Source organism: Dendrobates tinctorius, unplaced genomic scaffold, assembly GCF_039654945.1.
Source record: "Dendrobates tinctorius isolate UK_male_01 unplaced genomic scaffold, ASM3965494v1 ptg000015l, whole genome shotgun sequence".
NCBI classification, from domain to species: Eukaryota; Metazoa; Chordata; class Amphibia; order Anura; family Dendrobatidae; genus Dendrobates; species Dendrobates tinctorius.
Genome location: NW_027361683.1, coordinates 13,359,153 through 13,383,465, shown reverse-complemented (window position 1 = coordinate 13,383,465; position 24,313 = coordinate 13,359,153). Strand labels below are relative to the sequence as shown.

Sequence of the window (24,313 nt, the reverse complement as noted above, 5' to 3'; positions counted from 1 at the left end):
GAAACAGTGGGACAGGAGCAGTGTGAACTAATATGGTAGTTTATATAATTCCCTGTTGTGAGCACATTTTAGTTCTTTGCTTTATTTAATTTTTAAATCCTGAGCAACATCTTTTGAAAGGAAAAATTTGTAGTATCTGGTGATACAAATAATAATTCTTTTGTATACTGTACCACAGATCTAGCACATTGGGGTAAGACTTGGTGCAAGTTCAGAAAAGAGCGACCAGAATGGTGACTGGTCTGCAAACCCTGTCTCATGAGGAAAGGTTGCAGGATTTTGGAATGTTTAGCTTGCAGAAGAGAAGACTGAGAGGAGACATAATAACTGTCTACAAATATCTCAAGGGCTGTCACATTGTAGAAGGATCATCTTTATTCTCATTTGCACAAGGAAAAACTAGAAGCAATGGGATGAAACTGAATGGGAGGAGACACAGATTAGATGTTAGAAAAAACTTTTTGACAGTTAGAGTGATCAATGAGTGGAACAGGCTGCTATGAGAAGTGGTGAGTTCTCCATCAATGGAAGTCTTCAAACAGAGGCTAGACAGACATCTGACTGGGATGATTTAGCGAATCCTGCTTTGAGCAGGGGGTTGGACCAGATGGCCCAGGAGGTCCCTTCCAACTCTACAATTCTATGATTCTATGAAAGTTCAATATATCCCGCTATAGATGTCACCATAGTCCTGTTTGTCTTGACATTATGATTCCTACTACTATATAGTAGTCTGCGGTGTAGATCTCCTGCTGTTTGGGGGGTTACTTGAAGCAAGCTGGATTTATTTGTGCTACTTTGATGTTGTATATCTGTACTGGAACTATCACTTTTAAAAAATGTGCAATGTCCTTTTTGTACCATATGCACGTTGACGAAAGGAGACTATTTTGCATCTCAAAGATGTAAATGATGTCTTACTTTGGATAAAATGCGATTATTTATGTTCCCTTGATTCCAGCAGTGCGCACACAATCTTTTCAATGGTTTTGTACAATCATGCAGTAATCTCGTCTGTTCAGAACACTTTAAGCCTTCATATCCATAATTATTGTTTTGTTATTCTTTTCTTCACTGTTTGAAAATACAATTATGTAGTCATCACTGGTGGAGCAGATAATAGAGGGTGCCGATAGGCAGCGGACAATGAATTATACAAACAAATATCATTTTCCCAAAACTTAACTATTTGTTGCTAGACTTTTTCTATAAAATGAATACAGATAAAAATATTATAAAATTCACACCATTTCAGATAGAAAACTGAAAGTAAATGTCTACTTACAATAGTTTTAAAAAAAAAATGAAACAGGTTTAAAACTTTGAAAATTCATAAACTATACCCCAATGGCTTGGATGAATGAATGCATTTATATCTGTTTTTGGTGTGTTTATTATTTCTTAACTATGTGCTTGAAAATTTTAGGCTACTAGCACCATGATCAACAGTTTACACAGTGGAAGTACTTTTTTTTCAATATATGTAGACAAATTTTTTTGCTTTTTCTGTATGTTTAAGATGTTTTTGTTTTTTTAACTTGTCTTTCTTAAATTTATCTTGAAAGTTGTAACTTCTTGTGTCTCTTCTTTTTTCGTTTTGGAAGTAGCTTAAGTTGTGTGTCTACCTTTCAATAAGTCAAAATCCTGGAGCTTCAGAGATGGCTTAAAGAGAGTCTATTATGACAAAATGATCATTCAAACTAAACACAGCACCTTATAGGAGAGCGCTAATAAAAATAGTATTTTTAGTGTCCAAATCCATTGTTACATTTGCCAGAAATCCTTTTTCGTTCACGTATTATATGAGGTGTAGGCTGAGTATTTTAGTGCATCTTCCTACCTTCTTACTGTATTTTTCATCTATCTCTGCCCTCTTCTGGCTCCAGTAAAGCTAAAGATGTTAACCAATGAAGAGGAGGGTCGAGATTGCAAAATAACAAGTAGCTGGGAAGGAGCACTGAAGTGCGCGGCCATGCCAAGACTACATTTGGTACCTATTCGCATATTTGAGGGAAGAATGATTTTTGACAAATATAGTAAAGGATTTGGACACTAAATGTGTGCTTTCACTTAGTGCTATATCTTCTACAATGTGCTGTGCTTGGTTTGTAGAGACAGACTTCCTTTAACCAATCACATTAACAGTTGTAAAGAAGTACTTTTGAGGTAACATTGCAAAATGCCTTAAGAAGCATGCAGATTTTTAGTATGGATTGCTTGCCATAATCATCATGCCAGAACATGACCTTTAAGAAGGTCAATCGTGATATTCCATATGTATTATTACTTTTCTAGAAAACAACAGTGATACAGTATTTCATTATACGTAGTTCTTATACTACATTCTATATCATAAATGTACCATAAATTGTACTTTTAAAATCGCATGCGCTATGTCTTCACCTACCTGCCTATGGTAATGCTTATATGAATCATTTCTATTAGCAGAAATGGAAAAAAAGTCGAAATACACCTACAAATAATGAAAATGAAATCCAAATTATTAATAGAATTTCAAAATTCCTTTTTCTGAAGTCATATTCAGGCATTTATCCCCAGAACTCTTGACTTTTCCCTACATGGTTTTTATTAGTCCAATATTGTTAATGTAAAGTGATATACTTTCTCAGAGGAGTCATTGACGTTTCAATTAATGTAGTGTTACTATTTCGCAACCGCTTATTTCTTTAGTTCTGTTCATTACTCTTCTAAATGTCAAGATAAAGTAAATGTAAAGAAATGCTATTGTGTGCACTGCTTACATAACACATTGACGCCTGATGTTTGCCTTCATTTTCTGATAAAATACCGTAAAGTATCAGATTTGTTTTCACATTTATTTTCCGTTCTTGCACTCAACACTTATAAGTGTAGAAATATAGGGCTGTCCATCTCAGTCTTTTGCAGTGGAAAGTGCCAAATACTAAATTGAATAAAATGATCTTGTATAACCTCCAAAGTTTTAGTGGATTTGAGGAACTTAAAAGGGTTTTCCCAACTTAGATCTTTAAGGCATAGCCACAGCACTATACCTGGGATCTCCGACCCTTCACACGACAGATAAGCCAGACTGTTCCCACTACTCCTATAGGTTTACAAAGAGAAATCCATGCACAGGACATGCACAGTAAATTCTCTATTTGGACATGCTCACTTGTTCCGTATTTGTCGAGTATTTTATCAGTATGTGTAAGCCAAAACCAGGAGTGGGTGATAGATACAGAAGTGGTGACGGGTTTCTATTATACTTTTCCTCTGACAGTTCTTCTCCTGGTTTTTGCTTACACATACTGAGGTGAAGTACTGACCAAATACTGAGGTATTCAGGGTAATAATTATCCAACTTTTTTTACAGTAAGAAATGTTTTCACCCATAATAATAATAATAATAATAATAATAATAAATTTTATTTTTATAGCGCTGACATATTCCGCAGCACTTTACATTTCAGAGGGGATTTGTACAGACAATAGACATTACAGCATAACAATAATCACATACAGTAGATTATAACAAATACCAAGAGGAGTGAGGGCCCTGCTCGCAAGCTTACAGTCTATGAGGAAAGAGGTAGACACGAAAGGTGGGTGGTAACAGTTGCCCTGATTGTATGGACCAGCCATAATGTTAAGTCTGTACAGACACAGAGGGCTAATGGATGCATAAAGCATGTGGGAACATGATGCTGGGAACCTGGTTATGGTAAAACTTTTGGCTCTGCCACACAGGGATAGGTTAGGTTAATGTGTTGAGGCGATAGGCCAGTCTGAATAAATGCGTTTTCAGGACACGCTTAAAATTGTGGGGATTGGGGACTAATCGTATTGACCTGGGAAGTGCATTCCAAAGAATTGGCGCGGCACGTGATCACCCATGAGATTAAATTGGTTACAGTTGGCCATTGAGTTTTATTTTGCCTTTCTCTGGATCAAACTATTATGTCTATGAAATACTAAATTTGATGCACATGTCTCTTCAACCTTAGACTCTGAACACATCTATGTTGGAGGCCCTAGTTTGAAGCCTTTATTTTAGATTCCAGCAGTTTCCATCATCAATAATGCAGCTTGCTGCACTATTATTTCTACCAACATGACAAACCCAATGGACCCATTATAATTTAATGCGGTCTTTTCGATGCCATTGGTATCCAACATTTGACAGCTCCATCCTTGACTTTAATTCCATTTTTATCATGCAACAGAAAAAAGAAATTCCTGATGCAGTTATGAGCAAAGCCTAAGTTGCTACATAAGAATAAAAATTGGGGGCATTTGAGTGAGCTAGAATGCACAATGTGCATCAAATGCTGGCTTTCGAAGAGGAAAGCGAGAATCAGATTTCCTGTAAAATGTTCTGTTCACAACACAATATCTGAAGATGGACATATCTCACATATATATATAAAAAAAGTGAATCTACATAATCAGAGGCGCGGCTATTATTTACCGCAAAGCTTTCTGTTAACGGTCCAGAGTTTTGACAACAGAGATTACCACGGCTGAAACAGATTTGCAAACATTCATGGCAAAACTAATTGGGAAGGAAAGTGATGTAGACGGTTTATGCTATAGAATCTGGTAGAGCGGCATATTCTGTATGCAAATTCCATTTTAATTTGAATCAATTTAGAGAGCAGATGTGAAGATAAAAAATAAATAAATAACAGGTTCTGTCTCGCAAAGGAGAAATGTTTTGCTCCAGTTCTTAAGCACAATTCAAATCTGGCTAATTATGTGTATTTCCTTTTATCTGGGTGTAAATTATATTGTACGAGCAGCTGGCAATGCTAGTGTGTGTTTGACAACTATAAACAAAAGTCATAATTAACTATTTTATTTCAGCTCCGAACAACCAAAGGTTCCTTGCTGTGCAATTCTTAGCAGAGAAATGTCAGTCTTCAAATGTGAGCTATGTTTGCTATTCCAACGTTTACAAGGTTCGCATAGTATGCCCTTTTTGTTTCTTCTGTTCATGATCAAACAAATCAAGAAGCTGCTTAATTAGAATTTATCAGGACAAATCTGCATCCTTTTTAACTGAATCTTGGTAAAGTGGTTGCTGTTTACATCTTCCATCTTAAAAATGACTTTCTCTGATAACTTCAAAATAGGACATTAAAAGGCATGGCACACATGGTGCTGTTGGATCCATGGAAGTGGGATGGAACTCTTCCAGAGCTAATTTTTGCCAGCAGACTAATAGATGTTTTCTCTTCTCTTATAGGATGAGATGACAGTATAAGAATTATTTATAACGCCTCTATACTTATTTTTTATTTTCCTTACTTATATAGCGCCACCACATTCCACAACGCTTTTCAGACATCATCATCACTGTCCCTATTAGGGATCAAAATTTAAATTCCCTATCTGGATATATTTGGAGTATGCGAGGAAACTCAAGCATATATGGGGAGAACAAGCAAACTCCTTACAGATGTTGACCTTGGTGGAATTTGAATGCAGGACCTCAGTCCTGCAAAGGAACAGTATTAACCACTGAGCCACCATGCTATACTTACACTAGAAATGACAAATGTATAGGACTGTCATCAAGGCAAGACAGATGACACCACATGAAGATGTTGCTGTTAAGAGCAAAGCCATATAGTGACTCAGTATGCTATTCTGGAGAGTAAGCTGCATTGCAAATGTAAAGGTACTGTCACACTTAGCGATGTACCAGTGATCCCGACAACGATATGACGCGGTCAGGATCGCTGCTACATCGCTAAGTGGTCGCTAGTGAGCTGCCACACAGGCAGATCTCACCAGCGACATTGCAGTGGTCGGGGGTCGCTACTTACCTGTCAGACGAGGCGATCCTGACGTCCTCCCGCCCGCGTCCACGTGTCGCTCGTCATCACAGCAGGAAGCTGACAACGAGAAACAGTCCAGGATGTTCTCGAGAGATCAACGATAACCAGCGGGGGAGTGGGTCGGAGGTAAGTATCAGACATAGCGATATCGCTAGCAATATCGCTATAATGTCACAAAAACCAGTGATGTTATAGCGATATTGCTAGCGATATCGCTTAGTGTGAAAGGCCCTTAAGACCTCGTTCACATCATGATTTTTGTATCAATTTACTGTGCCCTTTAAGCCAGGAAAAACTCCTAATGTGCAGAAGTAGCAATCATCAAACTATCAGCCAGCATGCTACAGTATTAATGGAGCTCACTATTGCCACTCTAAGCTGCAAAGTGAAATAATGGTGCGGAATGTTAATAACATAGCACACGGTAACAGGCAGTGGCAATTCTAACCTGGCATCCATTATAGGTAGGCTATAGTGGCCACCATTTAAAAGATATGTTCAATAGCTCTTTAAAATGTATCCAATAAACATGCTGTTATAGCTTATGTGTGGTGGATGTCACTGTTAGGCATCCATCACAGCCTTCCAACACCCATAGGCTATAATAATGTCAATTTAATAGATACATCATAGAATCATAGAATGTTAACGCTGGAAGGGACCTCTAAGGTCATCGTGTCTAACCCCCTGCTCAATGCAGGATTCACTAAACCATCTCAGACAGATCTGTCCAGCCTCTGTGTGAAGACTTCTATTGAAGGAGAAATCACCACCTCTTGTTGCAGCCTGTTACACTCATTCCACTCATTCAAAGCTTTTGCAGAGCACAGGACCTAAGCTTTAGATAGATACCTGTGACAGATGACATATAGTGGCATCAGTCACCAATGTTAAAAAAGGGATAGCTTTTAAAAGACACAGTAAACTGGCATATACTGGCCAAAAATACCTTCTTATAGCCTCCATTTGACCAATGACACATACAAACATGTTCCGCATGTTCCCTAGGAGTTATCCTTGTCTACATGCTACATCTAAAGGAAAAATTTCATGTAAACAGACCTTCCTTATACAACTCAAACTGCAGCCCATGCTAGTCACATGTAGGATGGTCCTCATTATGAAGAAATACAGTTCAGCAGTATCATAAACACACATATCTCGGTGAGCTGCTGGAGCATGGTTTTGACATGAGAAGAAATAATTTGTCTCCTCAACTGAGCACAAATATTTTTAACTTCAGCCTTAGTCTGACATACGCAGTCAGTGAGAAGATTTATTTCTTCTCATGTCACTGCCCTGCACTGGTGGCTGTGTGTGATACTGTTGTTCTGTCAGTTGAGCTGTGTTTATTCAGACTGCAACCTGTCCTGACAGGATGGGCTGCTGTTTGAATTATTTGACTGAGACTATTTCATCACATTCTTTGAAGAAGCCCTTTACATTGAGCAGTGGATTTCGAGCTCTGAAAAAATGTTTTTTAAAAAAATTATTTCTTAGCTTCTCGGAAGAGTTAAATAAAGCTAACAGTAGCCGAAGGGGCACATAGTTCAGGTATTAGAAATATTCGAAACAAAGAGTCTGCCCACTTAGCTAGGAAGGAGATTCAATCTAAACTTGAACTGTTCTCACATATTTGCTGTTTTTAAGATAAGTGTATCTCTTGGTGAACAGTATTCACAGCTCGATGGCAAACTATTTTCTTACTAAATGTAAGTAAAACTTTATATGGGCCACAATTAGAAAATGTTTAAATCTATTTCTTAATTAAATGTCATATGTTAATAAGTAGTGTTGAGCATTCCGATACCGCAAGTATCGGGTATCGGCCGATATCAGCGGTATCGGAATTCCGATACTTAATTCCGATACTTTTTTCATATCGGATTCCGGGATCGGAATCGGAATAGGAAGTTCCCATCATGCTATGAGCCTGCTTGCTTTGATTAAGCCAATGGGAATCCTCCGAAGTGTGGGCACATCCTGTTAGGCATGTAGGCATGTTAACTATTGGCATGGCTGTGATTGGCTGCCGAAATGATGTCATGATGCACTATAAAAGCCACCGCAGCCGCCATTTCTGGTCACTCTGCTGTGAATTCAGTTAGGGACAGGCTGCTGTAGAAGACTGTGAGGGACAGTTAGAAATAGCGATTCTAAAAACAATATTGTGCTTTATCCAGGCTACATAAACCACCACTGTAGCTTGCTTTTCCCTAGCAGCGCTGTTTTCACAGCTGTCTGCAAGGGCTGTGTGAGTGCAGCTCACGCTGTGGAGTGGGTCCTGCAGCCACGTCAGGCTGTAGGCCACCCAGTGTGATCACTGCTGCCTCATACATCTTTTATTTTTTGAGCTGCATTTTTTAAATAATTTCAATCTAGTGTGCTTCCATCCGTATCCATATACGTTGGTTGCAAACACTAGTAGTAGACAGCGGAGCCTTTCTGCAGCCTTTCAGTGCTAGTGTCCACTTTGCTGCACTGTTCACGGCTGTCTGAGAGGTCTCTGACTGTGTGTGAGTGCAGCTCATGCTGAGTAGTGTGTCCTGCAGCTACGTCTGGCTGTAGGACGCTCAGCGTGCGTCACTGCCTCACACATATTTTTATTTGAGTGCAGCTCATTTTTTCTTCTATTAGTGTGCATCCATCCGTCTCCATCTACGGTGGTTGCAAACACTATATAGGAGTACACAGCGGAGCCTTTCTGCAGCCTGTCAGTGCCAGTGCCCACTTAGCTGCACTGTTGACGGCTGTCTGAGAGGTCTCTGACTGTGTGTGAGTGCAGCTCACGCTGAGTAGAGTGTCCTGCAGCTACGTCTGGTTGTAGGACGCTCAACGTGCGTCACTGCCTCACACATATTTGTCTCTGAGTGCAGCTCATTTTTTCTTCTCCTATTAGTGTGCATCCATCCGTATCCATCAACATTGGTTGGTTGCAAACACTATATAGGAGTAGATAGAGGAGCCTTTTTTTCTGGCTTGTGCCCTGCCGGCGCAGCCAGATTAGTATTACCCAATTTTTTTGGAGCCTCATCTTTTGCATTGTAGGTTACCTGCCTGCATTGTAATAGCTCCAAAAAGTTGGTGATACTATCAGTTTCAATTCTTTGTTCTCATACTTTGAGTTTGTTTCAAACAAAGAAACCACATAAAAAGTTCACCAAACACTACATTTTGAACTTGTGTAGGCCACATCAGCTCCTATTAAAGTCTAGTCCACACACACACACTTCATAAAATTAGTGTTTCTTGTACCTGTAACCAGCTGTTCAGGAATAAGCACACTAAGGCCCCCCTTTGTCCTTTTTTGCCTATCTTAAGCAGTCTTGCAAGATGAAGAAGGCAGGGAGTAAGGCGCGGGGGCGTGGGCGTGGGCGTGGAGTTTCAGCAGGGAGAGGACGTGGGGATTCTGCAGGGAGAGGACGTGGGGATTCTACAGGTAGAGGACGTGGGGATTCTGGGCCTGCTGCGGGCACCAGTGGATCAGCATCCCCCAGTTTTAGCAGGCAACAGTCCTTTATGCGCAGCTTTGTAGGACCTCAACGTACCCCACTGCTGCGGGAGGAACAAATTGAAGCCGTTGTCGGATGGATGGCAGCTAACGCATCGACTTCAATTACTTCCGCATCCTCTCAGGGTCAGAGCACCGAAGAGCAACCATCTGTCTCTTCACCACCTGCCAAAGTGCCCAGGCAGTCAGAGAGACATGGACAGGAGCCATCACAATCTCTACTTCTGTTCTCGGAATCTGTTGGCTTGGAAAGAGGGGGCCAGCCAAGCAGCATTCCTGAATGTGAAGAAGAGGGAGTATGCAGTGATGCGCAACTTCTTTGTCCCTCTGAATCTGAAGAGGCGAGTGGGCCAGTGCCTATGGTCAGCACACCTCAGTACGCATCAGATGATGACGAGACTCAGTTGCCACTTTCTGGTGCATACGGTGCTGGCGAGACAACCCCGGAGAAGCAGCTGTTTGAAGAGGGGAGGGAAGATGATGAGGTCCTTGACCCATCATGGCGTGAGCAACAGGAAGGTGGTGGGAGCAGCTCGGAGGAAGAGATTCCCCTACCGGCCAAAACAGGAGGCAGAGGGAGGGGGAAGACTTGGTTGCCTGTACCCTCCACTTCGGCACCCGTTAGGAGCATTCCTCCTTCCAAAGGCAAACCGGGCGCTCACAAGAGTTGCAGTGCGTGGTCCTTTTTTGACACAGTTGCAGATGACATTTGCTTTGTCAAATGCAAGCTGTGTCATCAGAGAGTCAAAAGAGGGAGAAATGTCAGCAACCTCAATACCACAAATATGTGGAAACATGTGCGCACCAAGCACGAGTTGGAGTTGCATAGACACCCTCAAGACGTAGGCCAACGTACAGCACCACCTACCACCTCTTCAGTTCGTGTTGGGCCCTCTTCCTCCAGCTCACACACTGCTGGTTCGGCTTCCTCACAGGATCGCCAAGGAAGAACCTCTGCCACTGTTGTCCGGAGACCCTGTCAGATTCCACCCATAACAGCACGTTCCCATCCATCACAGCCATCGGTAGCACAGGCATGGGATAAAAGGCGCCCTTACTCGGCAAACCATCCCCGAGCACAGTCTCTGAATGCTGGCATTGCCAAACTTCTGGCAGTTGAAATGCTGTCATTCAGGCTGGTGGACACTGACACCTTCCGGGACTTAATGGCATTGGCAGTCCCCCAATACAACGTGCCCAGCCGCTTTTATTTCAGCAGGCGAGCCGTCCCTGCCCTGCAGAAACATGTTGAGGGCAAAATAAAACATGCGCTACTAAACGCCGTTAGTAGCAAGGTCCACCTGACCACCGATGCGTGGACCAGTAACCATGGACAGGGACGATACCTTTCCCTCACTGCCCACTGGGTCAATGTTGTGGAGCCGGGTACGGATCTGGAGAGTGGCGCTGTACGTGTTCTTCCAACGCCACGGATTGCAGGACTCCAGTCTGTACACATAGACTCCTCCTCCTACTCAAGTTCCTCAGAAACAGCAGAGCAGGAGCCTGTTACGACCGATATGAGCACAGCCGTGGCCAAACGTCAACAGGCTGTACTCAAATTAATTTCTTTGGGGAATCGAAGCCACACAGCGCAGGAGCTCTGGAATGCTATCAAGCTGGAGAGCGATGTGTGGTTTGGGCCAGCGAATCTCCAGCCGGGCTTGGTAGTGTGTGACAATGGCCGAAATCTGGTGGCAGCTCTTGGCCTAGGCAACCTCACACACATCCCATGTCTGGCACATGTTCTTAACTTGGTCGTGCAGAGCTTTCTGAGGGACTATCCGGATCTTGATGCACTGTTGCACAAGGTCCGCATAGAGTGCGCTCACTTGCGACGTTCCAGCACGGCAAGATCGCGCCTCGCTGCTCTGCAGTGACGATTTGGCCTTCCAGAACATCGCATCATATGTGACCTACCCACCCGGTGGAATTCAACGTTACATATGTTGGAGCGGTTGTGTGAGCAGCAGGCAGCAGTCATGGAGTACCAGCTGCATCAGGCGCAAACAAGTCGCACTGTGCGCCGTTCACACTTCAGCACCATTGAGTGGGCCTCTATGAAGGACATCTGCCTCGTTTTGCGTGCCTTCGATGAATCCACGCGGATGGCGAGTGCAGATGATGCACTAGTCAGCATGACTGTCCCCCTTATCTGCCTGCTTCAACAAACACTGCAAGCACTAAGGGATGAGGTTTCAGAAGAGGTGGAGGATGAGGAGTCCCAAATGCCATCTGCTTCTGGACAGTCTGCGCTACGTGTTTCCTCACAAAGGCCTAGGCAGGGGACACTTTGTGAGGAGGATGAGGAGGAGTCGATGGAGGAGGAAGACATCTCTCCAGAGGAGGGAGGTACACAAACCTCTACTCAGTATGTACAGCGAGGGTGGGGTGATGCAGAGCAGGTCGAGGTCACGCCTCAAACAGGGGACAGCGGTTCTTTGGCAGTTGGGAGTCTGCAGCACATGGTTGATTTCATGCTGCAGTGCCTGAGAAACGACCGCCGCATCGCCCACATTCTCGTCTCGGCTGATTATTGGGTGTACACCCTCCTAGATCCTCACTACCGGGACAGCGTACAAAGGCTCATACCAACGTTGAACCGGGAGCGTAAAATGCGGGAGTACGAAGAGTCACTGGTGCAGTCCATAATGTTTTCCATTCCACCCGACAGCATTGTTGCAAGTGCTTTACAAAGCAGCTCTGTGCGTCGAGGCAGTGGAGGAAACTCTGCACAAAGAGGGAGCAGAGGCAGTGCCGCAGCACAAGGCAAGACCACTATGGCCCAAATGTGGCAAAGTTTTGTGTGTCCACCACAATTGTCTACACCATCAGCGACGCCTCGAGTCAGCAGGAGGCAACGCTTCCGTCAGATGGTGTCAGACTACATGTCTTGCCCTGTCGCTGTACTCCCAGATGGCTCTTCCCCCTTCAAGTTTTGGGTCTCTAAGCTGGATACATGGCCAGAGCTTAGCCAGTATGCATTGGAGGTGCTGGCTTGCCCTGCTGCCAGTGTATTATCGGAACGTGTCTTTAGTGCCGCAGGTGGTGTACTAACAGACCGTCGCACGCGACTATCTTCCGATAATGTTGACCGGCTGACTTTTCTGAAAATGAACAAGGCCTGGATCTCCAAAGACTTTGCCATTCCTCTTACAGACTAAATTAGTGGTTGGCAACTGTATCCAGGTCTGCTGGTGTGTTCATTTTTCTACCACCTGAACTATAATCCCTGTGCTTCAACACAGCCAGTTGTCGCTCAGATGTGTCGTCTGCACAGAGAAACACACTAGCTCCTGTGTTACTGGGGTTCAGTAATGCCAGCTGATCCCCTGCTGTGTGGACGGCAGAGTCACCAGCTCCATCAACATTCAAACCACTACTGATTTTTAACCGTGCCCAACTTAGGTCTCTGGCTCCACTGTCTCTACTATTTCCCCTGACCTCCAACCCCGCCATCTACATCTCTGAAGTGGCGTCAGCACAATCTACACTTGTTCCTGTGTTCCTGTGGCTCAGTCCCATCAGTTTATCCCCTGATGTGTGTCCGGCAAGGTCTCCTGCTCTGTCCACATTCCCATAACCAGTAGTGGGAATGAGGACAGAGCTGGCGAACTTGCCGGACAAACATCAGGGGATCAACTGATGGGACTGAGCACCAGTAACACAGGAACAAGTGTAGATTGTGCTGACGCCACTTCAGAGATGTAGCTGGCGGGGTTGGAGGCCAGGGTAAATAGTAGAGACAGTGGAGCCAGAGGCCTAAGTGGAGCATGGTTAGAATCAGTAGTAGTCCACAACCTCCATAAAAACCGCTGCCCATTGGCCTCTGCATGCGGCATGCGTAATCCTGGGCACCAACAGCGTCAGTTGGTGTTCAGAAGTGTCGTCTCCACAGAGCCAAACACATTCGTTCAAGTGTTAGTGGGGTTCAGCACTGCCAGCTGTTCCCCTGCTGTGGAGATGGCAAGTCTCCTGCTGCCTTCACCTGCCCAAATCCAGTAGGCCCCAGCCTGCTCCTCGCCTAATCCTGGGCTCCAACAGCGTCAGTTGGTGTTCAGAAGTGTCGTCTCCACAGAGCCAAACACATTCGTTCAAGTGTTAGTGGGGTTCAGCACTGCCAGCTGTTCCCCTGCTGTGGAGATGGCAAGTCTCCTGCTGCATTCACCTGCCAAAATCCAGTAGGCCCCAGCCTGCTCCTCGCCTAATCCTGGGCTCCAACAGCGTCAGTTGGTGTTCAGAAGTGTCGTCTCCACAGAGCCAAACACATTCGTTCAAGTGTTAGTGGGGTTCAGCACTGCCAGCTGTTCCCCTGCTGTGGAGATGGCAAGTCTCCTGCTGCCTTCACCTGCCAAAATCCAGTAGGCCCCAGCCTGCTCCTCGCCTAATCCTGGGCTCCAACAGCGTCAGTTGGTGTTCAGAAGTGTCGTCTCCACAGAGCCAAACACGTTCGTTCAAGTGTTAGTGGGGTTCAGCACTGCCAGCTGTTCCCCTGCTGTGGAGATGGCAAGTCTCCTGCTGCCTTCACCTGCCAAAATCCAGTAGGCCCCAGCCTGCTCCTCGCCTAATCCTGGGCTCCAACAGCGTCAGTTGGTGTTCAGAAGTGTCGTCTCCACAGAGCCAAACACATTCGTTCAAGTGTTAGTGGGGTTCAGCACTGCCAGCTGTTCCCCTGCTGTGGAGATGGCAAGTCTCCTGCTGCCTTCACCTGCCAAAATCCAGTAGGCCCCAGCCTGCTCCTCGCCTAATCCTGGGCTCCAACAGCGTCAGTTGGTGTTCAGAAGTGTCGTCTCCACAGAGCCAAACACATTCGTTCAAGTGTTAGTGGGGTTCAGCACTGCCAGCTGTTCCCCTGCTGTGGAGATGGCAGTCTCTCCTGCTGTCTCCGCATTACAAAGACAGTAGGCCTCTGCCTACACCCTCCTATTTCCTGGGCTTCAACACAGCCAGTTGTAGTTCGGAAGTGCCGTCCACACGGAAAGAGACACTTGCTCCCGTGTCTCAGTGGGGTTCAGTAACGTCAGCTGATCCCCTGCTGTGTGGATGGCAGTCTCTCCTGCTGTAAACTCATTCAAAATACAGTAGGCCTCTGCCTACACCCTCCTATTTCCTGGGCTTCAACACAGCCAGTTGTAGTTCGGAAGTGCCGTCCACACGGAAAGAGACACTTGCTCCCGTGTCTCAGTGGGGTTCAGTAACGTCAGCTGATCCCCTGCTGTGTGGATGGCAGTCTCTCCTGCTGTAAACTCATTCAAAATACAGTAGGCCTCTGCCTACACCCTCCTATTTCCTGGGCTTCAACACAGCCAGTTGTAGTTCGGAAGTGCCGTCCACACGGAAAGAGATACTTGCTCCCGTGTCTCAGTGGGGTTCAGTAACGTCAGCTGATCCCCTGCTGTGTGGATGGCAGTCTCTCCTGCTGTAAACTCATTCAAAATACAGTAGGCCTCTGCCTACACCCTCCTATTTCCTGGGCTTCAACACAGCCAGTTGTAGTTCGGAAGTGCCGTCCACACGGAAAGAGACACTTGCTCCCGTGTCTCAGTGGGGTTCAGTAACGTCAGCTGATCCCCTGCTGTGTGGATGGCAGTCTCTCCTGCTGTAAACTCATTCAAAATACAGTAGGCCTCTGCCTACACCCTCCTATTTCCTGGGCTTCAACACAGCCAGTTGTAGTTCGGAAGTGCCGTCCACACGGAAAGAGATACTTGCTCCCGTGTCTCAGTGGGGTTCAGTAACGTCAGCTGATCCCCTGCTGTGTGGATGGCAGTCTCTCCTGCTGTCACCTCATTCAAAATTCAGTAGGCCTCTGCCTACACCCTCCTATTTCCTGGGCTTCAACACAGCCAGTTGTAGTTCGGAAGTGCCGTCCACACGGAAAGAGATACTTGCTCCCGTGTCTCAGTGGGGTTCAGTAACGTCAGCTGATCCCCTGCTGTGTGGATGGCAGTCTCTCCTGCTGTCACCTCATTCAAAATTCAGTAGGCCTCTGCCTACACCCTCCTATTTCCTGGGCTTCAACACAGCCAGTTGTAGTTCGGAAGTGCCGTCCACACGGAAAGAGACACTTGCTCCCGTGTCTCAGTGGGGTTCAGTAACGTCAGCTGATCCCCTGCTGTGTGGATGGCAGTCTCTCCTGCTGTCACCTCATTCAAAATTCAGTAGGCCTCTGCCTACACCCTCCTATTTCCTGGGCTTCAACACAGCCAGTTGTAGTTCGGAAGTGCCGTCCACACGGAAAGAGATACTTGCTCCCGTGTCTCAGTGGGGTTCAGTAACGTCAGCTGATCCCCTGCTGTGTGGATGGCAGTCTCTCCTGCTGTAAACTCATTCAAAATACAGTAGGCCTCTGCCTACACCCTCCTATTTCCTGGGCTTCAACACAGCCAGTTGTAGTTCGGAAGTGCCGTCCACACGGAAAGAGACACTTGCTCCCGTGTCTCAGTGGGGTTCAGTAACGTCAGCTGATCCCCTGCTGTGTGGATGGCAGTCTCTCCTGCTGTAAACTCATTCAAAATACAGTAGGCCTCTGCCTACACCCTCCTATTTCCTGGGCTTCAACACAGCCAGTTGTAGTTCGGAAGTGCCGTCCACACGGAAAGAGATACTTGCTCCCGTGTCTCAGTGGGGTTCAGTAACGTCAGCTGATCCCCTGCTGTGTGGATGGCAGTCTCTCCTGCTGTCACCTCATTCAAAATTCAGTAGGCCTCTGCCTACACCCTCCTATTTCCTGGGCTTCAACACAGCCAGTTGTAGTTCGGAAGTGCCGTCCACACGGAAAGAGATACTTGCTCCCGTGTCTCAGTGGGGTTCAGTAACGTCAGCTGATCCCCTGCTGTGTGGATGGCAGTCTCTCCTGCTGTCACCTCATTCAAAATTCAGTAGGCCTCTGCCTACACCCTCCTATTTCCTGGGCTTCAACACAGCCAGTTGTAGTTCGGAAGTGCCGTCCACACGGAAAGAGATACTTGCTCCCGTGTCTCAGTGGGGTTCAGTAACGTCAGCTGATCCCCTGCTGTGTGGATGGCAGTCTCTCCTGCTGTAAACTCATTCAAAATACAGTAGGCCTCTGCCTACACCCTCCTATTTCCTGGGCTTCAACACAGCCAGTTGTAGTTCGGAAGTGCCGTCCACACGGAAAGAGACACTTGCTCCCGTGTCTCAGTGGGGTTCAGTAACGTCAGCTGATCCCCTGCTGTGTGGATGGCAGTCTCTCCTGCTGTAAACTCATTCAAAATACAGTAGGCCTCTGCCTACACCCTCCTATTTCCTGGGCTTCAACACAGCCAGTTGTAGTTCGGAAGTGCCGTCCACACGGAAAGAGATACTTGCTCCCGTGTCTCAGTGGGGTTCAGTAACGTCAGCTGATCCCCTGCTGTGTGGATGGCAGTCTCTCCTGCTGTCACCTCATTCAAAATTCAGTAGGCCTCTGCCTACACCCTCCTATTTCCTGGGCTTCAACACAGCCAGTTGTAGTTCGGAAGTGCCGTCCACACGGAAAGAGATACTTGCTCCCGTGTCTCAGTGGGGTTCAGTAACGTCAGCTGATCCCCTGCTGTGTGGATGGCAGTCTCTCCTGCTGTAAACTCATTCAAAATACAGTAGGCCTCTGCCTACACCCTCCTATTTCCTGGGCTTCAACACAGCCAGTTGTAGTTCGGAAGTGCCGTCCACACGGAAAGAGACACTTGCTCCCGTGTCTCAGTGGGGTTCAGTAACGTCAGCTGATCCCCTGCTGTGTGGATGGCAGTCTCTCCTGCTGTAAACTCATTCAAAATACAGTAGGCCTCTGCCTACACCCTCCTATTTCCTGGGCTTCAACACAGCCAGTTGTAGTTCGGAAGTGCCGTCCACACGGAAAGAGACACTTGCTCCCGTGTCTCAGTGGGGTTCAGTAACGTCAGCTGATCCCCTGCTGTGTGGATGGCAGTCTCTCCTGCTGTCACCTCATTCAAAATTCAGTAGGCCTCTGCCTACACCCTCCTATTTCCTGGGCTTCAACACAGCCAGTTGTAGTTCGGAAGTGCCGTCCACACGGAAAGAGATACTTGCTCCCGTGTCTCAGTGGGGTTCAGTAACGTCAGCTGATCCCCTGCTGTGTGGATGGCAGTCTCTCCTGCTGTAAACTCATTCAAAATACAGTAGGCCTCTGCCTACACCCTCCTATTTCCTGGGCTTCAACACAGCCAGTTGTAGTTCGGAAGTGCCGTCCACACGGAAAGAGACACTTGCTCCCGTGTCTCAGTGGGGTTCAGTAACGTCAGCTGATCCCCTGCTGTGTGGATGGCAGTCTCTCCTGCTGTCACCTCATTCAAAATTCAGTAGGCCTCTGCCTACACCCTCCTATTTCCTGGGCTTCAACACAGCCAGTTGTAGTTCGGAAGTGCCGTCCACACGGAAAGAGATACTTGCTCCCGTGTCTCAGTGGGGTTCAGTAACGTCAGCTGATCCCCTGCTGTGTGGATGGCAGTCTCTCCTGCTGTAAACTCATTCAAAATACAGTAGGCCTCTGCCTACACCCTCCTATTTCCTGGGCTTCAACACAGCCAGTTGTAGTTCGGAAGTGCCGTCCACACGGAAAGAGATACTTGCTCCCGTGTCTCAGTGGGGTTCAGTAACGTCAGCTGATCCCCTGCTTTGTGGATGGCAGTCTCTCCTGCTGTAAACTCATTCAAAATACAGTAGGCCTCTGCCTACACCCTCCTATTTCCTGGGCTTCAACACAGCCAGTTGTAGTTCGGAAGTGCCGTCCACACGGAAAGAGATACTTGCTCCCGTGTCTCAGTGGGGTTCAGTAATGTCAGCTGATCCCCTGCTGTGTGGATGGCAAAGTCTCCTGCTGCCTACACAGTCGTACCACTACTGATTTTTAACCGTGCTCCAATTAGGCCTGTGGCTCCACTGTCTCTCGTATTTCCCCTGTCCTCCAACCCTGCCAGTTACAGCTCCGAAGTGGCGTCTGCACAATCCACACTTGTTCCTGTGTTACAGGTGTTCAGTCCGATCAGTTAATCCCCTGATGTGTGTCCGGCAATGTCGCCTGCTCTGTCCACATTCCCATTATCGGAATGTGGACAGAGCAGGCGACATTGCCGGACACACATCAATGGATTAACTGACCGGACTGAACACCTGTAACACAGGAACAAGTGTGGATTGTGCAGACGCCACTTCGGAGCTGTAACTGGCGGGGTTGGAGGACAGGGGAAATACGAAAATCAGTGAATCCACAGGCCTAAGTGGAGCTTGGTTCAAATTAGTAGTCTACAACCGATCTTAAAATTTCTTCAATGCAGCCTAAGCCTGCTCCGTGCTTGTCCCTGGGCTTCAACACAGCCAGTTGTTGCTCGGAAGTGCCGTCTTCACAGAGTAAAACACTAGCTCCTGTGTTTGTGGGGTTCAGTAACGTCAGCTGTTCCCCTGCTGTTTTGATGGCAATCTGTCCTGCTGCCTCCCAATTGACAGCACATCAGGCCTCAGCCTGCTAAGTGCTTGTCCTGGGCTCCAACATCGCCAGTTGCTGCTCATAACTGACTTTGGCACGGGTACTCCCTCCTGCCCAGCTTGGTTCCAGCCCTGCCTGCTGTTTCCGGGAAGTGTCAATGTCAGTTTGCCACCCCAAGTTGCCATGTCGTGTTGCGGTTGGGTTAGCCGAGGCTAGGGTGCCAGCAGTTTAGGTGCTTCCTATGTGGACTGCGGGTTCTGGTAAGAAAGGTTTGTTCCATAGTGCCAGTAGGACAAGCACCCCCTGTAGGACTGTGTGATTCGGTAACTGCGGCCAGCTTGCGGCATGCCAACTTTGCTTTTCAGGGGTAACTTCTGATACCCCTCCGGGTTCCAGCACCGTCAGCTGGTTCTCATCAGAGCCTTTGGCCTAGGTGCCTCCATCTCGGTATCCGAGTTCCAGCAACGTCTGCTGGTCCTTGGTAGTGCTTTGTAGCACAGGTACCTCCTGCTTAGTAACCGGGTTCCAGCACCGTCAGCTGGTCCTCGGTTGTGCCATTGGCTCTTATTCCTTCTGCTGCCCCTCCGGGTGCCAGCACTGTCAGCTGGTCCTCGCTATTTCCATTTGCTCTTGCAGCTTATGCTACCCCTCCGGGTTCCAGCACCGTCAGCTGGTTCTCGTCAGAGCCTTTGGCCTAGGTGCCTCCATCTCGGTATCCGAGTTCCGGCAACGTCTGCTGGTCCTTGGTAGTGCTTTGTAGCACAGGTACCTCCTGCTTAGTAACCGGGTTCCAGCACCGTCAGCTGGTCCTCGGTTGTGCCATTGGCTCTTATTCCTTCTGCTGCCCCTCCGGGTGCCAGCACTGTCAGCTGGTCCTCGCTATTTCCATTTGCTCTTGCAGCTTATGCTACCCCTCCGGGTTCCAGCACCGTCAGCTGGTTCTCGTCAGAGCGTTTGGCCTAGGTGCCTCCATCTCGGTATCCGAGTTCCGGCAACGTCTGCTGGTCCTTGGTAGTGCTTTGTAGCACAGGTACCTCCTGCTTAGTAACCGGGTTCCAGCACCGTCAGCTGGTCCTCGGTAGTGCCATTGGCTCTTGTTCCTTCTGCTGCCCCTCCGGGTGCCAGTACCGTCAGCTGGTTCAAGAGGACAAAGAACAGGAAGACAACCACCAAGATGCAGAACAACAAGAGAGAGAAGACAAAGAAGCATAAAAAAAACAAAGCAGAAGAACATTAAGCATAAGACTAATACTCTGAGCAAATGATATTATCTTATTTATAAGCAGAAGAAGACTAAGCAGTGTATGGGGGTGAGTCCGTTCCTCCTCGTGGTGCCCCTGGAAAAGGCCTGCTTCTGCAGGCCAAACTGAACGCGGACAAATCCTGTTGTAAATCTTTTGTGACAGGCAGAACGGAAGGTGTAAACTTCTAACTTTTCTAGATAACAACTACAGGAATGCCTGACACAAACAAGAATATGATGAAGAAGAATAGGAAGAAGATGAAGAAGCTGAATATGTAGAATAATAATTGTTGAATAAGAAGAATATGAAGAATGTAAGAAAAGGAAGAAGAAGAAGAAGAAGAAGAAGAAGAAGAAGAAGAAGAAGAAGAAGAATGTAAAAAAAGGAAGTAGAAGAAGAAGAAGAAGAATGTAAAAAAAGGAATAAGAAGAAGAATGTAAAAAAAGGAAGTAGAAGAAGAAGAAGAAGAATGTAAAAAAAGGAAGTAGAAGAAGAAGAAGAAGAATGTAAAAAAAGGAAGTAGAAGAAGAAGACATACATGTCTGGCAAAATATAAATGAGGCTAACATAGTCAATATCTTTGTAACTCCTAACATCTTTAAAAAAAAAAGTTTAATTCCTGCTATTCCATTTGATTGGGCTAAACCTCTATGGCTTTAATGTCTCCTCCACCTCCCACAATACATTCTACATTATTCTTAGTTGTTTTTCTTCATGTAGAATTAACCTACAAGGAAAGAAAGGTTTTTTTTTAATTCCGATATTTTGGCCCCATTGACTTGCATTGGTTCCCGGTATCGGAATCGGCGATACCGATACTTTTTTTTAAGATCGGCCGATCCATTCCGATCCGATATTTTCAAGTATCGGCTGGTATCGCTCAACTCTATTAATAAGTATTTTACGATGTTCCAGAAAAAAATAAACAAAAAAAATCCTATAGTATCCTGACTTAGAGACCTTGTCTTTGTAGGCATGTTTTTCAATATTTAGTTGACCTGAGGTCTTGAGGACTATATGTAGTCTCAGATATTCTCTCATACAGAAGATAAAAAAGAATGCAAACAAACAACTTATACTCAGCAGCCAGCATCAGCAATAGTATGATCAGCAGTGTACAAAGTCACAGCACAAGGGAATGGATAAAGTGGAGGTCATGAGAAGCGGCTATCCATCAAGGCATGAAGCAAAGCTGAAAATAGACACAGAAATAGCATTCAGGCACATTTTAACACCCATCATTGACAATAAAAAAGTGACAGGACCAAACTTTATACTCATATTAAGTGCTGCTGGTTCAAATATGATTTCCATCTATAGTATATTCTAGAATCTATTTCAGAATCTATTGCCACTGGCCCCAATACACACTAAGCTACTTAGAGTACTGCTGTTTTACTTTCCTTATTTTTAGCTATAAGATATCTTTTTATTCATTCTGCAGCAAGAGCTTATTTACTCCAGGATCCTCCGGCTTTCAGTCATAGAGGCAGTGCAGGGAGTGATTACAGTCATCACTATACTGTGAGTGCTGGCTGTAAGTACGCCCCAGACTTTGATTGACAGTTGGCGTTGCAGTGCATTTGTGCCTAGCGAGCTGTCAATCACAGTGCTGGGGAGAACTTACATCCACCACTCACAGTATAGTGCCAGACGCTGTTACCAATGATTGTAATCACTCCCATGACTGAAAGCCGGAGGTTTCAGGGAGGAAAAAAAATAATTTTCTCCCAGAAGCTACACTTTCAAGTAAGGCAGCATTGTAAAGCTATTTACCTGCAGATTAACCCTATATCTGTCTATTAATTAGTGTGTTCCATGGTGACAGGTTCCCTTTAATTTGTCTCAGAGCTTAATCAAACATTATTTATGAAAGTAAATATGAACAACTCAAGAGTAGATCTGTCTTTGTACAAGGAGGGTTCTGCTGTGTTCTCATTGTCTTAGGAAATAATCATAACAATATGTTTACTTACTTTCTGGAGGTAGCACAAAAATATTATGAGCCATTTAACAGCAACTTTCATCCTAGTTGAATTAAACTGTTTTCTACAGTGGACTGCAAGCGGAAGGGAGAAATTCTGACCCTTTCGCGCATGGCTCCATTTAATGAACAACTGCAGGGCAGTGTCGCCTATTAAAGCCCAAATGAATGCATTATCTCTTTGTTATGCTAATGCCATACCCCAAGTGTGATTTTGAACGCCACTTCCAGGGAAATTAAGTATGTTCATTGACACCGTGAAATGTTTTCACCCTCATCGTAACCTTCACAGGCTTGGAACATCTATCAGTCTTTAAACTATTCATCTGAAAAACTAAAAAGGTAAAGAAAGGGAAAGAAACAGCTTACCAATTATTATGCTAATGCATTTCAATACATTTCACTGGATTCCCTAGGAGATGAAATAAGTTGAGTTTACAGCTTTCAAACTGCAAAATTATCCATTAAATATTTAAGCAAACATTTTCGAACCATGTAAATAGTTTGCTCCAGACCTATGCTAAAAAACAACTGTGGTGAATTCATAATTGTAAATTGATGATGCCCGTATTGGAAAACAGTGACGATCCGGCATGAAGAGCATTATCGGTCATGTTTGGACCCATTATATCCTATGATGCATCCTTTTAAATTGCCACATAACAAATTCTTCCTACCCTGGCTGTGGCTTAGCTGTAGCATGACCAGGAGAATGAATATGGGTGTAATTTAGTTTTTAGTATGGGAGTAAGGACAGACATTGGTTGCCACAATGTAGAAACCGTAATAGGGAAGCTAATCCTATTGGGACGCATGTTGTTGGCAATGTATGGAATCTTCTGATCACAAGTTAGATATAGCTCACAGTTATATCTAACCTATAGATGTTACATAAATACCAGCTTTTACTTTGGAGGACCACTTAGGCTATGCTCACATGTCCTGCAATCATCTGTTAGAATGGATCAAGCAGCAATCCATTGACAAAAAAGTAGTACAGACACCACTTTTTTTGTCTGAATGCAAAAAAACAGATTTCATCTGGATCTATATTTTTTAAAACTGAATTCTACTGAAAATGGATCCGTTTAGGGATTGATTACTCCATGGAGGTGAAAAATAAATATTTAACATAGACTACTGGACAGATGAACTTTCAACTTGGCAAAGAAGTTGTGAAGGCACAACTTTTTAGTTTGTTTTCAAACTACTGATCTCTGTTGGATCCGTTTTTTAACGTTGAGGTCTATGGAACATTAATCAGCTAATGAGTCATCCATTTTTCTTTCATTGTAACAGATCCAGTGATCAAAAAACAATAGTGATGAGCAAGTATACTCGTTGCTCGGGTTTTTCCGAGCATGCTCGGGTGTCCTCAGAGTATTTTGGCGTGCTTGAAGATTTAGTTTCTGTTGACTCAGTTGCATGATTTGTGGCTGCTGGACAGGCTGAATACATGTGAGGAATGCCTGTTTATTAGGAATTCCCACATGTATTCAGGCTGGCCAGCAGCTACAAATCATGCAGCTGTGTCGGCAAACACTAAATCTCCGAGCACACCAAAATACTTGGAGATCACCCGAGCATGCTCAGGAAAACCCGAGCAACGAGTATACTCGCTCATCACTAAAAAACAAATCTGTTATTGACGCGCCCCAGAGGCCAGGGGATACTCGGTACCGGGCCGGTCGTCTTAAAGGGATGTGTCACAGTGGCAGTGACCCGATCTGTGGCCCCAGGCGGTCATGTTAAAGGGGTAGAATTGGATGGGGATAAAGTTTATGTAGTGATTCGTGATGCCAGTTGGAGTGTTCGACTGTAGTATAGTCGGCACTGCAGATGATCCCTGGGGAGTAGATGGTGATGGCAGTGCAGATGTTTAACCCTCTCCAACCAGTGCTAACCCCCAGAGATTGTGATGGAAGTAGAAGGCATGGAGTAATCATGCAGGAGACAAGGAAAGTCACTTCATAATTTACTGTAGTTCAGGTGCAATTCAGAGGAGACATTACAACTCTCACCAGGTTACAGTCTGCTTTGCAAAATGGGAGTTATCCTTCACTCTGCTGTGACTTGATGTAAGTTTCCTGCTATTCTAATCCCTTCTGGGACCAAGGCTTCCCGAAGTCTAGAACTTCCAGTGTAGCACTACTCACTGTGTTTTCCTCCTCTAGCAACTTGCAGCTTGGATCCTGTGTGAAGCTCAAGTTTCTTCTTGCACAATCCTTCACTGATCCTAGTTTTCTGCAGTATTCCCAGGGAAAACACTCTGCTGTTGGTTGTATAAACTCACACAGTCTCTCAGCT

At 45.6% G+C, this 24,313-nt stretch overlaps 1 protein-coding gene across 1 annotated transcript in view; it reads right to left on the bottom strand.

Annotated features, from left to right (window-relative positions):
* Window positions 1–24,313, bottom strand: part of GRIK3 (glutamate ionotropic receptor kainate type subunit 3) — a 990,088-nt gene that overhangs the window by 869,113 nt on the left and 96,662 nt on the right. The gene's annotated exons all lie outside the window — the stretch shown is intronic.